The sequence below is a fragment of the Monodon monoceros genome, unplaced genomic scaffold (genome assembly GCF_005190385.1).
Source record: "Monodon monoceros isolate NGI ecotype Baffin Bay Population unplaced genomic scaffold, NGI_Narwhal_1 Super_Scaffold_6, whole genome shotgun sequence".
NCBI classification, from domain to species: domain Eukaryota; kingdom Metazoa; phylum Chordata; class Mammalia; order Artiodactyla; family Monodontidae; genus Monodon; species Monodon monoceros.
The window spans coordinates 2,369,358-2,382,799 of NW_021703783.1; the positions used below are offsets into that span (position 1 = coordinate 2,369,358).

The 13,442-nt window shown below is 48.9% G+C and overlaps 1 long non-coding RNA gene across 1 annotated transcript in view; it reads right to left on the reverse strand.

The window, feature by feature from the left end:
- Positions 1-653: 653 nt before the first annotated feature.
- Positions 654-13,442, reverse strand: part of LOC114885620 — a 56,353-nt gene continuing 43,564 nt past the window's right edge. The window contains exon 4 of the long non-coding RNA XR_003791144.1: positions 654-790. This is a non-coding gene — a long non-coding RNA (uncharacterized LOC114885620). The remainder of the gene's footprint in view (positions 791-13,442) is intronic.

Genomic DNA, 13,442 nt, shown 5'->3' on the forward strand with positions numbered 1-13,442 from the left:
TGATTAATTTAAATATTCAGTTTTCATATGTAGGTGCCAATGCATTCTTTTTCAGGCCTCAAATATTTGGTGCCTTTGTAAAGCTTATAAGCACTATGCACATGGTGCCCTAATGGGTGAAACAGACCTCTGGGTAGCCCGGGGCCACCTCCCCTGCATCCCTTTTGTAAATAGTGTTTACTCTGCCTAGAATTTTGTTCCTCCTTCTACAGCTGTAAGTACTCACACCATTCTCCCCTCCCTCATTGCCCTGCAGTTTATTTATTTTGACCTAAGGTCATAGATACTTAACCTCTCAGTTTCCTTGTGTGTAAAATACGTTTTAATAAAACAGGAATAATAGCGATACCTACGTCATAGGATACGTTTTAAGAGGATAAGTTAATACATGAAGTATGATTCATGAACCATCACCTGGAAGCTTGTTAGAAATGCAGAATCTCAGCCCCGCCCCCCAGATGGACAGAATCGGAACAAGATCCCCCCGTGATTCAAAGGCACGTTTAAGTGTGAGAAGCACTGCCCTAAAGCACTTATGAAAATGCCTGTTACTTAATAAACACTCAATAAATGACAGACGCGTTGATTACTATTGTCATGACTATTAAAGGTCAAGCTTTCATAGCTGTCTCCAGTTTCCCCTCTTGACTTACTTTTAACTTCCAAACTCTAGTTCAGTGGTTTTCACACGGAGTTCCTGGGGAACACTGGCATCCTGGGCGCATCCCAGCTAAATGCTGAGGTTAGTCAAGACGTGTTCATTTCCTGCACTCAGGTAGCCTCCCTCCATCTGCAGGAGACAGAAGGAAAGAGGTAATTGCAGTAGGTGGTGTGACACCGGCTATCAAGAAAAGGATGCACAGGTGCTTCAGAGGCAGCTGACCCCGGCTTGCTGGGTCAAGGAAAGTGCTATTTAAATCTAAGAGCCGATAACTCAGGATTCACCCCCAAAGTGTGGTTCCTATTTAAACGGTGGACTGACTGCTCCCACAGTGTGAGAGGGGCTGGAAAGGGCTTAAACCTTGCTCTAGGGAGCAAAGATCTACTAAGTAGGTCTAGATCGATTGGCCTTGCTGTTTGCTCCCCCAGGCAGACAAGGGAGCCACGGGGATTTGAGTCTGGACTCTACGTGGTGTCCTGGTACGAAGCCCAGTCACTTAAAAGAAATTTTGGCTACGTTGCCAACTGACCGTCAGTAGTTGTAGAACTGTTAACGCTGGGCACCTTGGTTTCCTCATTTGCAGGACGAAAATGATATGCCCATACAGGGTTCCTGTAAGAATTAAGTGAAAGGCAGGAGGTCCAGTCCCAGGAACACAGCAGGGCAGAGGCAAGGGTTCACGGGTTCTGGGCTGTGCAGCAGCATCTGGGCCCGCGTGGGCTGGACCTCTGACGCTGCAAGCATTTCTTCCGAAATGTACTTGCAAAGACCACCCCCCAGCCCGGGCTGCGGGGCTGAGCGGCCGAAACAGCCAGTCAGCGAGCAAGATACGGGGCGGTCAGCTGGGGTCAGCCGGGGTCGCGAGTGGCAGCTTCTGGAGCAAAGAGAAGGCGCTGTTTCCCAGGCCGGGGCAGCCCCTAACGGATGCTCTGAGGGCCCCAGAACAGACTCGGCCCAGTGCAGCCGCTGGCAAGGGCCCCGTGGAAACGAGAACACTCTTTACAAACGAGAACACTCCTTACACGGAGGTTACCACGTAATCTACAGGACGTATACTGCATCCCCGACCTTACCCGCCCTACGCGCCACGAGAGACCGGCCGGCGCAGGGCCAGGAGGCCGCGCGCCGGCCGCCGCCGATTGGCTGCGAGGAGCCGGGCCGCCTTTGATTGGCCGCAAGGAGGCCGGGCAGCCGCCAATTGGCTGCGAGGAGCCCTGGCCGTCGCCGATTGGCTGAGAGGAAGCCCGGCCACCGCCGATTGGCTGCGAGGAGACCCGTTGGCCCACTCCGCGGGCCCGGCCCAGCGAAAGCGAGGTCAGCTGACTGGGTTGAGCCCGCGGAGAGGAAGCCGAGGTCTGGCGCTGGGCGGGTGGTGGGTTTGGCCTTGAGCTTTTGTTACGTGGCTGTATTGCTTCCTTCCCCAGCAGAAGGTCGAGGCCAGCCCTCGCCCTTTTCTGAAGCAAAACACCCCCTCCCCACCCCGTGGCTCCGGCCCGAGGGCAGAGGGGCCTCTTCCCGCCGGGCCTCGCGGAGCGGACGCGCTGACCGTGGGCGGGGCCTACGGGGCTATTTCGGTTCCTTCTCGGCCTCGAGTCTTTGGCTTCCTGCTGAGTTTCCCTGCGCTTCCCTTAGGCCGTTAGTGACCCCAGACACCACTTTCCGAGCACTTACTTTACGTCATGCAGGCCCTCTGCGTATTTCTTTGCCTGATTTTTCAGGGCAACAGTGCGGCAATCACTAACCCCCATTTACAAAAGAGAAAACATGCAGTTCAGAGAACTTAATTTGCTGAATGTCACAGTTAAGGAGTGGTTCCGCTGGGATTCACCTCCTCGCTGTCTGTGCACGTTACCCCTGCCTGCCCTCCCTCCGGGTGAGGCCATGCCAGGACCATGCTGAAGAATGGTTGTGGTCAGCCCCATTCTGCTCCGGAGTCACATTTGGGGGGCCAGGCTAGGAAATAACCCAGCTCTAGTGAATTGTTAGAAAAGATTTCCCCTAGAGCCTGTTTCTTTAGCACAGGGATCTAATCAAAGCTTGTGATCTGGAATTCTTTCCTGGCTTCCTGTGAGAAGCACCCAGGCTTGGGGCACATTCCGCCTCCCATCCTCATGCCCCTTCCCGCCTCTTGACCCTGCAGAGAACGAACAAGGCACCGCATTTGTCCAAAGCCTCTCCAATGGGAACTCATCTGCAGATCAAGCATAAACATCATGAACCCAGAGAAGGGGAAAGTAAGGCATGGGGCGCTTCTGGGCAGTCCCCCTCCAGTGGGCAGAGTGCTTGAGAAGGACAAGTCTCCCAGGTCTTCTCCCGCTTGTCCCCACGGAGTAGACACATCTCACACCCCCAGGAAAACCTCTTCTCGGTGAGAGGGGAGGACTGTGTGAGAAAGTGTAAGTGACAGCTTTGAAAATCAGACACATTGTACACGTGGAAGACAGGGTTTTTGTTTTGATGAGACATCAGTAAGGCCATGGCTGGCTTTTATTATTTATTATAAAAATAGTACAGGCCAATCGCCAAGTAATTCCACCTTGTAAACATAACTACATAAGAGAAAAGCCTGAAAACCACCTGGAGGACCCATGCCTTAAGATCCCTCGACAAAGGGGATGCAGACAATTTATGAAGGTCACTTCTTACCCCATCTCCAACCTACAGCCCTCCATTCACCTGGTACTGAAGGTGGGAGATGTCTGCGGTAATAGAGCCACAGAGGGGTGGGGTGGGAATGATTCCCCTTCTACATGTGAGTGAACACAATATGAACAGAACAATGAAAAATTTTAAATAACGGTTAAAAGGGGAGGAGGAACAAGTTACCAGGCACCTGAGATGAACTGATGACTGTAGTTGAAGGCCCTGGAGCCAGGGAGGGGAAGGTCTGAGCAGCCCACAGTGCCATGGCTCCAGGTATACTGTATTTTAAAAAACTACACGTTATCAGGTGGAAAGCCCTTACAGTTAACCTTTTTTAAAGCTTCAGTTTCCACATTTGTAAAATACGGACTTCGGATAAGATGGTTCCTAAGCTGCCCCCAATGTGGAAACTCCTGATTCTGCAGCGTCCAGATATTTCATTAAATGACGCTCACCTCCTCCATCTCAACAACGTGTTAATCATCTGAGGAACTGCTCAGCTTCCCTGCTTTATGAGGTCATCCGTGCCGGTTCCAAGTGCACACGCTGCCACACAGCAAACATTCCATGTGTGAGCTGGGGGCACGTGTTGTTGGGGTGCTAGGTCTGGCAAACTTGAGGCGTGCTGGTTTAACCTGAAACAGCACGAAACACAGTGCAGTCCCCAACAGGCTACTGGGGGCCTGGGCCTGGGGCAGAGCCTTCCGATTCACTTTGAGGTAGCATTGGTTGTCATGCCTCGGGGCTTGGAGGCGCGAAGAGCCTTCGCCTACCAACCATCCTCAAACAGTTATCAGGCCTACCCTTCCTTCCGTCAGGCGGGGGCCATTACACCCCTAACCATCAGCCCCGTCTGCTAAGTCGAGGTTCTACTTAATAGGATCCACAGTTGGGACTAAAATCGTCCTCAGGAGGCGCTTGCCGGAGAATCTATGTATATCCCATGACTACACACAATCATGGCAAATGGTCATGATCTCTCAGCAGCAACCCACACATAGTTTCCAGAAGGCATCAGTAGCTCCTTATAGGTATGCCTCAAACCTTCAAATCCACAGATAAAGCCATCGGTTAGGGTGGGACCCAGGATTCTTTTTTCTTTTCAGTTAATTGTCACACCACGTTCTGAGTGCCATCACTGAGGGAAGGAAGAGAAGGGGTGGGAAAGGGCACAGTTTTCAACACCTTCAGCACAGTGGTTAAGAAAACAGGCTCTGGAGCTAGACTGCTTGGGCTTGAATCCTGGGTCTTCAATTTTCTTGCTGTGCTGTCTAACCAAAGGCAAATTACCTAACCTCTCTGTGCCTCAGTTGCTTACAGGACTATTATGAGGGTGAAATGAATTCATTGATGTAAAGCACCAAGAGCAATGCCTGCCCCATATAAGTGCTCTATGAGTGTGACTATTATCATGGCAAGTCTGTGCTAACTGCCTTCCACGTATTATTTAGTTAACATTATCAACAATTACTTCTGAAAAGGAAAATACAGGAAGTTACTGAGTTCTACACTAGTTATAACAATGTCTGTGACTGGGGGGATATATAAGAAAGGAAATAAACATATTTGGACCAAGGCCTTGTTTCTTCTACTAGTCCTTTCTGTGTAAAGGGTTTCATACTATGCCTGATTATGCTTTTTTGACACAGTAATATGAATTGGAAATCTTTCCATGTCAGAACTTGTAGCTCCACCTCGTTCTTTTTAACTGCTGTGCAGTATTACATAATATGGATATAAAAAGACGCTTCACCCATTCCCACATATTTCTTGTGTACCTAATGTTTCCTGTGTCCATACAGGATGTGGAAGGGAGCATAGGTGGCAAAGCAGCATACAGCATGTTCCCCAAGAGGCTTGTAATTTTGTGGGGGGATTCAGGACTTAGATTAATCAGAGACAAGTACAAGAGAGTATGTAATAAAGTATCAAATTGAATTTGTGTCCATGCTAGTGATTTAATAGGAATAACAACAGATTCTAACAGTGGAGCTGAGGGCCTGCCTCCTGGAAGCCCTGGCTGGGATAGAGAGGAAATTTACCCATTAATTCTTCCAGCCTCATTGAAAAATTACTCAAGACAGGAAGCGCCAGCCTGCACTCACTTAACAACAGTGCGACACAGCAGCACTGGTGTCCCAGCTGGAAGTGAAATGCTGCAGGCCTGGTGTCTCCTGCAGCTGGCTACGGGCGGGCAGCCCCTTCCTGCTAACACGCTGCAGGGGCTCGTCCTGCCCTCCACCTTCTGACGAGGGCTCGTGCTGCTCTCCCTGAATCCCAGGTGGTGCAGACCCCTCCAGGCACAGCAGCTCTGTTCCAGGAGCCAGAATGAGAGCTCCCTTCTTTGAGGTCCTCAGTCCTCCGTTTGGCTCTGCTTCCCTGGGAAGAATTCACTGGGTCGTGAGAGCAGTTGCCACATAGGCCCGGCTGGGGACATTATGTGCGTAGGTACTCAGAAGCATTTGCCGAGGCTGTCTTTCTTTTACCCCAGCCCTGAGCACGAGTCACTACCTAAATCAGTAACACTTGGCTGCCTCAGAGAATTAGGTGGTGTCAAAGCCCACACTTGACATTCCTTCCCTGAGGCCCTACCCAGCGACATTTTCATACCTCAGTGGGGGTAAACCTTTCGGCCTCATCCTTGACCACTTATGCTTCCACACATGCCTCTATATGGACAAAGTCAACAGTCAATGAACAGAAAAATATTTACTAGGTACTTCCTATGGATTTAGCTTCATACAAAGCATGGGGTTAGGGATTTGGGGGGGGTTATAGGAAAAGAGAGACAGGGTCCTGCCTTAGGGGCTTAATACCTTGATACACAGAGGAACGCAACATAGTAGGTCCCCAAGTGGTCACAGCTGGTGGCGTGGGAGAGCAGAGAAGCAACCTGGAAGGGAGTGGAGGGCCCCTACCAAGATGCTTTTGACAGAAGCATCTATTCTCACCTCCCAAAGCGTCCACGTCAGCATCTCTGGGGAGTGAGTTCAGTAGGACAGGATGACCCAGTATAGCAAACAGATTCAAGTCTGGTCACAGGGTCACAGAAAGTCAGTGTTTCCCCGGTCATTTGAATGACTACCCCACTTTTTCCTCTAATTTTGAAAAAGTGGAAAGGCTTGTGCAATGAATATTCTTAAACCCTTCACCTACATTCATCAATGCTCTCACATTTACTTTATCTCTTTCTATAGTTACACATTTCCCCCTCATTTGGAAGTAAGTTGCAGATACCATCCCTAAATACTTCAGTACAGATCTTCTAAAAAAAAGTATTCTCCTGCATAGCCCCAATATCACGTTACTCTGAAGAAACTGAACGCTGATACACAGTTCACAGTCACTTTTCCCAATTGTCCGCACAATGCCCTCTATAGCTTTTCGCCTTTTTAAAAAAAAATTGAAATAGAATCAAGGATTAGTCATTGCATTTGGGCGCCTTGTTTCTCAAGTCTCTTTTAATCTGTAACAGGACCCTACTCCCGTTTTTTTCCCTTGCATCATCTTGACATTTTTGAGGAGTGCAGGTCAGTCATTTTGGAGAATGACCCACAATTTGGATTTGTCTGTTTTCTCATGACTGAAAGTAGGTTCTGTTTCTTTTTCTTAAAATTATGGTGGTGAAACATCTGTACCACGAAATTTACCATTGTAACCATGTTAAGTGTCAATTCAGTGGCAATACGTACATTCATAATATGGTGCAACCATCACCACTATCCATTTCCATGTTTTCATCATCCCAGAAATTCCACACCCATTAAACACTAACTCCGCGTATCCTGAATCCCCAGCTCCTGGCAGCCATTATTCTAACACCTTCCGTGTCTATGAATGTGCCTATTCTAGGCGCCTCATATAAGCAGAATCATATGATATTTGTCCTTTTGTGATTGACATTTAACAGCATAATGTTTTCAAGGTTCATCCCTGTTGTAGCATGGGTGAGAATTTCCTTCCTTTTTAAGGCTGAATAATATTCCATTGTATGTACCACATTTTGTTTATCCACTCATCTGTGGACAGACAACTTGGGTTGTCTCCAACTTTTGGCTACTGTGTATACTGTTGATATGAACAGTGGGGCACAAGTATCTGTTTGAGTCCCTGCTTTCACGCCTTTGGGGTAAATACCTGGGAGTGGTATTGCTGGATCATATGGTGACTCTGTTTATCTTTTTTTTTTTTTTTTTTTTGGCTGTGTTGGGTCTTCGTTTCTGTGCACGGGCTTCCTCTAGTTGAGGCGAGTGGGGGCCGCTCTTCATTGCGGTGCGCAGGCCTCTCACTGTCGTGGCCTCTCTTGTTGCGGAGCACAAGCTCCAGATGCGCAGGCTCAGTAGTTGTAGCACACAGGCCTAGTTGCTCCGCGGCATGTGGGATCTTCCTAGACCAGGGCTCGAACCCGTGTCCCCTGCATTGGCAGGCAGATTCTCAACCACTGTGCCACCAGAGAAGCCTCTTTATCTTTTTGAGGAACTGCCTGACTGTTTTCCACAGTGGCTGCATCATTTTACATTCTCACCAGCTTCTGATTCTCATGAGGCGTCCAATTTCTCCACATCCTTGCCAACCCTTTTTTTTTTTTTGTATTTATTTATTTTTCATCATAGTCATCCTAAAGGTAAGAGGTAGTATCTCATTAAGGTTTTGATTCGCATCTCCTTAATGACTAATAATGTTGATCGTCTTTTTATGTGCTTATTGGCCATTTGTATATCTTCTTTGGAGAAATGTCTATTCAAGTCATTTATCCATTTTTTAATCGGGTTGTTTGTTTTTCTTTAAGTTATAGAAGTTCTTTTCATATTCTGGGTGTTAATCCCTTATCAGATATATAATTTGCGAATATTCTACTCCCTTTCTGTGGGTCATCTTTTCACTCTCTTCATAGTGTCCTTTAATGCACAAAAGGTTTTAATTTTGATGAAGTCGAAATTATCTATTTTTCTTTTGTTTGTGCTTTTGGTGTCTTATCTTAGAAATCATTGCCTCATCCAGCGTCACAAAGATTTTCCTCTATGTTTTCTTCTAAGAGTTCTATAGTTTTAGCTCTTAAGTTTAGGTCTTTGATCCATTCTGAGCTAATTTTTGTATATGGTGTAAGGTAAGGGTCCAATTTCATTCTTTTGCATGTGGGAATATCCAGTTTTTCCAGTTTGCTGAAAAGACTGACCTTTCCCCCATTGAATGGTCTTGGCATCTTTGTCAGAAATCAATTATTTCTGGGTTCTCTACTCCATTGGTCTGTATGCCTGCCCTGTTCCATTTTAAGACATATATGGCTTCTTCCAACCTCCTCCTAATACTTGTATCCACTCCCTCAAAGAGAAGGAGAATGAGGAGGAAAAAGTCTTAACCACAAAGGAATTTAATGTTATGAGGCCCTGGATCTGGATTTGAAAGCCAGGATAAGTGCAACCTTCTAGAGGTGCCCCGTTTTCAGATAAGCATTCAAATTGTTGGCGTTGAGCAAGCTATTTATTCTATCTGAATCCATCCACTTACTAAGGCACAAACATTCTCTACATTTTTTCCCCTGTTACCAAACTTAGAGGACTCAAATATGCTTCAAGCCATGTTGTTTTGAAATCCTACACAATGCGAATGAGACTGATGTCCTATGTGTGTTTAGCTTTTAACTCACAGAAGAAGGAGGTTTGCAATTAAACAACAGTTATTTATTGAGTACACTTTATGTGGGGCACTGTAACATCAAATTCATATTCATGGTGGCTTACAGTGTAGTTGGAGAGGCAAAGTATGTATATACATATGTGTGACTTGATGAGTACTTGGAGATGGGAGAGGTGAAAACTGAAATAGTTGGCAAAACTTCCAAAGGTGGGGTCTTCAGGGGACTGTTAAAGAGGAAGAGTATATTAAGATTCAGGGTTGAAAGTGAAGAATACTGGGTATGGAAACACAAAGGCAGGAATGAGTAAGCTCTCTGGGGACAGTCAGAAGGGCAGCCCGACTAGATTAGCAGATGTGTGTGGGAGAGCACCAGTGGATGGGTGGGGTGCGGCTAAATTATGTAGGATTTTAAATAACCGGGCAAAGGAATGTGTACCTGATTGACTACACAGTAGGTCACCCTTAAAAGTTCTTAAATGATGTGATTAGTTTTCTGAATGGAGGAGTGGGGTCCTGTTTTAGGTAGGTTGGTCCAGGAGGGGATGTGGGATAGATTATTGGAGAAGAGGAATTGATTCATTTCTCATTAGGGCTTCCTTGGAAAGAAAAGTAGTAGCTCTCTGCCCCAAGTCCAACTCCAGACTGAGGTGTACTGACAACCCTTCTTACTGAAATCTGCTGTTAGAAAATGCACTGGATCTAAGATCCTATGAGATCTTACCCACATTCAACCCAGCCCACTAACCTTTTGTGGCATAAAATTTCCACTGCCGGTTCTGTTTTGCTTTCGCACCCTCCCCAGACTGCCTCATCATGGTGCCATGCTTCCAAGCTACAGGCAGGGCTGCAATTTTAGTTTCTTCATTTTTACGAAAGGTCAAGTTTTCTAAAGCTATTAGTGGGTCAGCTGGAATCTGTCTGTGTTGAGAAGGTGCAGGAAAACTGGGGGACACTGCAGCTGACCTTTAGAGCCTTCTCGCCATTTCTCCCCCCTCCTCCCAGCTCCCTGCCCGAGATGCTGAGCCTCATCAGGACCTGGTACCTCCTCTTCACTCAGTGCTTTCCCACCACAGCTGAAAACTGCCTGTGACACACACGAGGGATTCAAGCCGCTCAGTCCCAGACAGGAATGTTGAGCCTTGCCAGGTGACATTCTGGGGGTCACAGGAAAACAGAAGCTAAGCAGGAAGTGTCCTGTGGGCTAGAATCAGAGAGATGCAAGGACACGGGTGAACGTTCTGGAGCGCAGCGCTGGACGACGCCGTGGGAACCATCAGGCTGGCATCCCCTGTGGTCAGAGGCTATAGCTGCATTTTTACCCTCCCCTCCCTGACTGAATACTGCCGGCTCTGGCATCTCCTCAGATGGCTACCATGTTTGGTTTTCAACCAGGACAAACAAAGAGAAGGGGTTTGTTTTGCTGTCTGCTTTTGCTGAATGGAATCTCTGATTCTATTTACCAATCATGCCTCAGACACCCTGGGGCTGGTTAGGACTTTAAAGCCTGAGCACACTGGACTCCTAGCTTTACTGAATCCTTTTCCATATCCTGAGGCTGGTACAAACTTCATCCTTCCCCTTCACCCCCAACGTCCCTTCAATCTGTGGGTGATTCTGCAGCCAATTCCTGGCTAATATTTCACCCACAAATTACTATTTCAGCTGAACTTCCCCAAACCTGAGCATCCTTACCAGATACTCTGGGGCTCCTCACAATGTAGTTACCTTCAAATCTGCGTGCCTTTCTGGTATAATTCTGAAGTGGTGAAAAATCTCTAATTTTAAAGGGCATACAGTAAGCTCAGCCCCCTAAGGGGTGTTGCAGAAATCTGGAGTTCTACCCTATTCATACCTAATTCCAGCCTTCCAGGAGTTTCAGACAAGATGTCTTAGGAATCTTTGTGCTTTGGCGTTCTATTTTTCACCTCTTCTTCCCTCTAACTGAAGATGGGGTAAGGAGCATGAAAAGGGGCTGTGAACCAGAATGACTAGAAAACAGCACACACAATACGAGGCGTCTTCACCCTCCCTGCTTCTGCTCCCAGGGGTCAGCAGGCAGAGGCAGCTCTCAGGTAAGTAAATTTGCAGATGCCCACGCATGTCCAGAGCATTCCCAGTCATCAGAGACTGCCCAGCGGGGGCGGGGGTCCAGCCTTCCGTCTGGGGTTTCTTTTAGAACTTTTGTCCCGAGAACATCCTGTTCTGTTATATACATACCCACGGCCGTCGCCAAATTGCTAGGTTGAGTACAGCCGTGCTCAAGGGCCTGGCACTGGGTTAGAAAGAGAAACTGAGCTTCAAGGCCCGGTGGGGGTCCTGAGATGGGAGCTATGGCCCAGTCCTCCCCACACGCCCTTTGCACTTGCCTCTCCTCGTCGAGATCCCAGGCTTAACCCCTTCCTCGCTCGACTGCTGAGGCATGTCTAAATGTTTTCAGATGCAGGTCCAGAACATCGGGCGTAAAGCCGAGCCCCGTCCATCACCCACCCTCACGTGGGTGGGTGGCTTGGCTGCTTCCCGCCCGGGAGGGGAAGAGGCTGAGCTGGGGTCTCTCGGAAGGGGGCCCTTGGCCCAGACGCACAGCCCCTGAGTGAGGACGCCCACGAAGGGAAGGGTCGGCGTCCTGCTCTATTTAGAACCGGCTTTCCTGCTAGTCCAGGCCAGAGGGCTATAATTGTGACTGGAGAGCCACTTTCCCTCAAAGCTCTATTTTCAGGCGTTTACCATTTTCTTTAAAGCCTCACAGGCAGGCGGCCCCAGAGCACTCAGTCTCCCGAGGAAGGAGCCTGGGAGGAGTTTGGTCCAATTTCTCTCAGGGGCCCGAGAGGGCCTGTCCATCACTTAGATGGTCAGCGAGCCTCGGTTCGCTGCATGGACGGACCAGGAAGGCGAGCTACCGCCTGCTTTGCAGACCTGTGCTTCCTCCATCCAGCTGGCACAGCGGCCAGTGGAGCTGGACGGCCTGGGTTCAAACCCCACGTTGCTCGTTGTGAGACCTGCTTACTGGCTGTGTGAACTTGGGCAAGTTCCTCACCAGTGGCACCCACCTTACCGGACGGCTGTGTAGGACGGGCACTGACCTATAGCACATAAGCAACACCATAATGACACGTTCTCTTTCTTTGTCTGTAAACTGAGGAAATGCTATTAACTGCTGTGCCAGTCCTTCTGCCTGGTGGACAGCAAGCGTGTCCACTGTCTGTGGGTGACGCCAGGAGGAGACACGCAGGGAAGGAAGGGCCTGGCTCCCACCCTCTGGGAGGGCCCGAGACTCCCAGAGAGACTCCCAGAAAATACACAACAAGGGAGAAACCCGCTCCCCACTCTCCCTTGTGGAAAGGGCCGTGACACAGAGGCCTGTCACAGGCTCCGGCCCGGGGGTCACTTCCCCACCCTGAGTGGGACACCAGCTCAGCCCGGGGTCGGAGGGAGCTGTGGAGGGATCTGCGGGCCTCTGACACGGCCGGCCCTCCTTGCACTGGGCGGCCCCCTGTCTGGTGCAGGGTGTGAAAGAGGAGCTGGAGGACTGACAGAACTTGGCCTTACGGTCAGAAAGAGGGACACAGACGTAGAGAACAAATGTGTGGACACCCAGGGGTGGTGGTGAGATGTACTGGGAGATTGGGATTGACAATATATACCCTACTTTGTATAAAATAGATGACTAATAAGAACCTGCTGTATAAAAAAATAAATAAAATTCAAAAATAAAAAAATGAAGACCAATATTAAATGAGTAAAAAAAAAAAAAAGAACTTGGCCTTGCCGAGTGACACAGATTCTGGACAGGGTCTCTCGAGCAGCTAGCTGATGGGCCTGGCCCCGCACTCAGAGCCCAGGCTTCGGGCTCACTGGTGCCATCCTTGGTGCGTGTGGAGGGCCACAGCCGTGTCCCCTAGGTCTGCCCCTGCCTCTCCTGAAGCCCCAGTCCACTCTGGGCTTTTACAATCAGAGTCCTTGCTTTACTTTGTCCATCCAAATCCTACCTAAATCTGTCACGTCCATGTCAGTCTCACCTCCTCCATGAAGCCCTCCCTGCCTGCCCAGCTCACACCACCAGTCTCACTCTCCTAAGTTTCCTAGTTACCTGTTCCATTCATTTGGAAATTAGGAATTTACTTAATGATACGTCCCCCAATATTCGAGCACTCGTTTGACTGCAAGGCACTGGGGGGGAGATGTTGAGGGACACCTCTAGAAGGAAAGGTCATCTTCTATCAAGAAGCTTAGATTCGGGCTTCCCTGGTGGCACAGTGGTTGAGAGTCCGCCTGCCGATGCAGGGGACACGGGTTCGTGCCCCGGTCCGGGAAGATCCCACATGCCACGGAGCGGCTGGGCCCGTGAGCCATGGCCGCTGAGCCTGTGTGTCTGGAGCCTGTGCTCCGCAACGGGAGAGGCCACAACAGTGAGAGGCCCGCGTACTGCCAAAAACAAAAAAAGAAGCTTAGATTCTAAAGGGATAGCCTGGAAAACTCCTTCCTGCCATATGTTGCTTTTCAG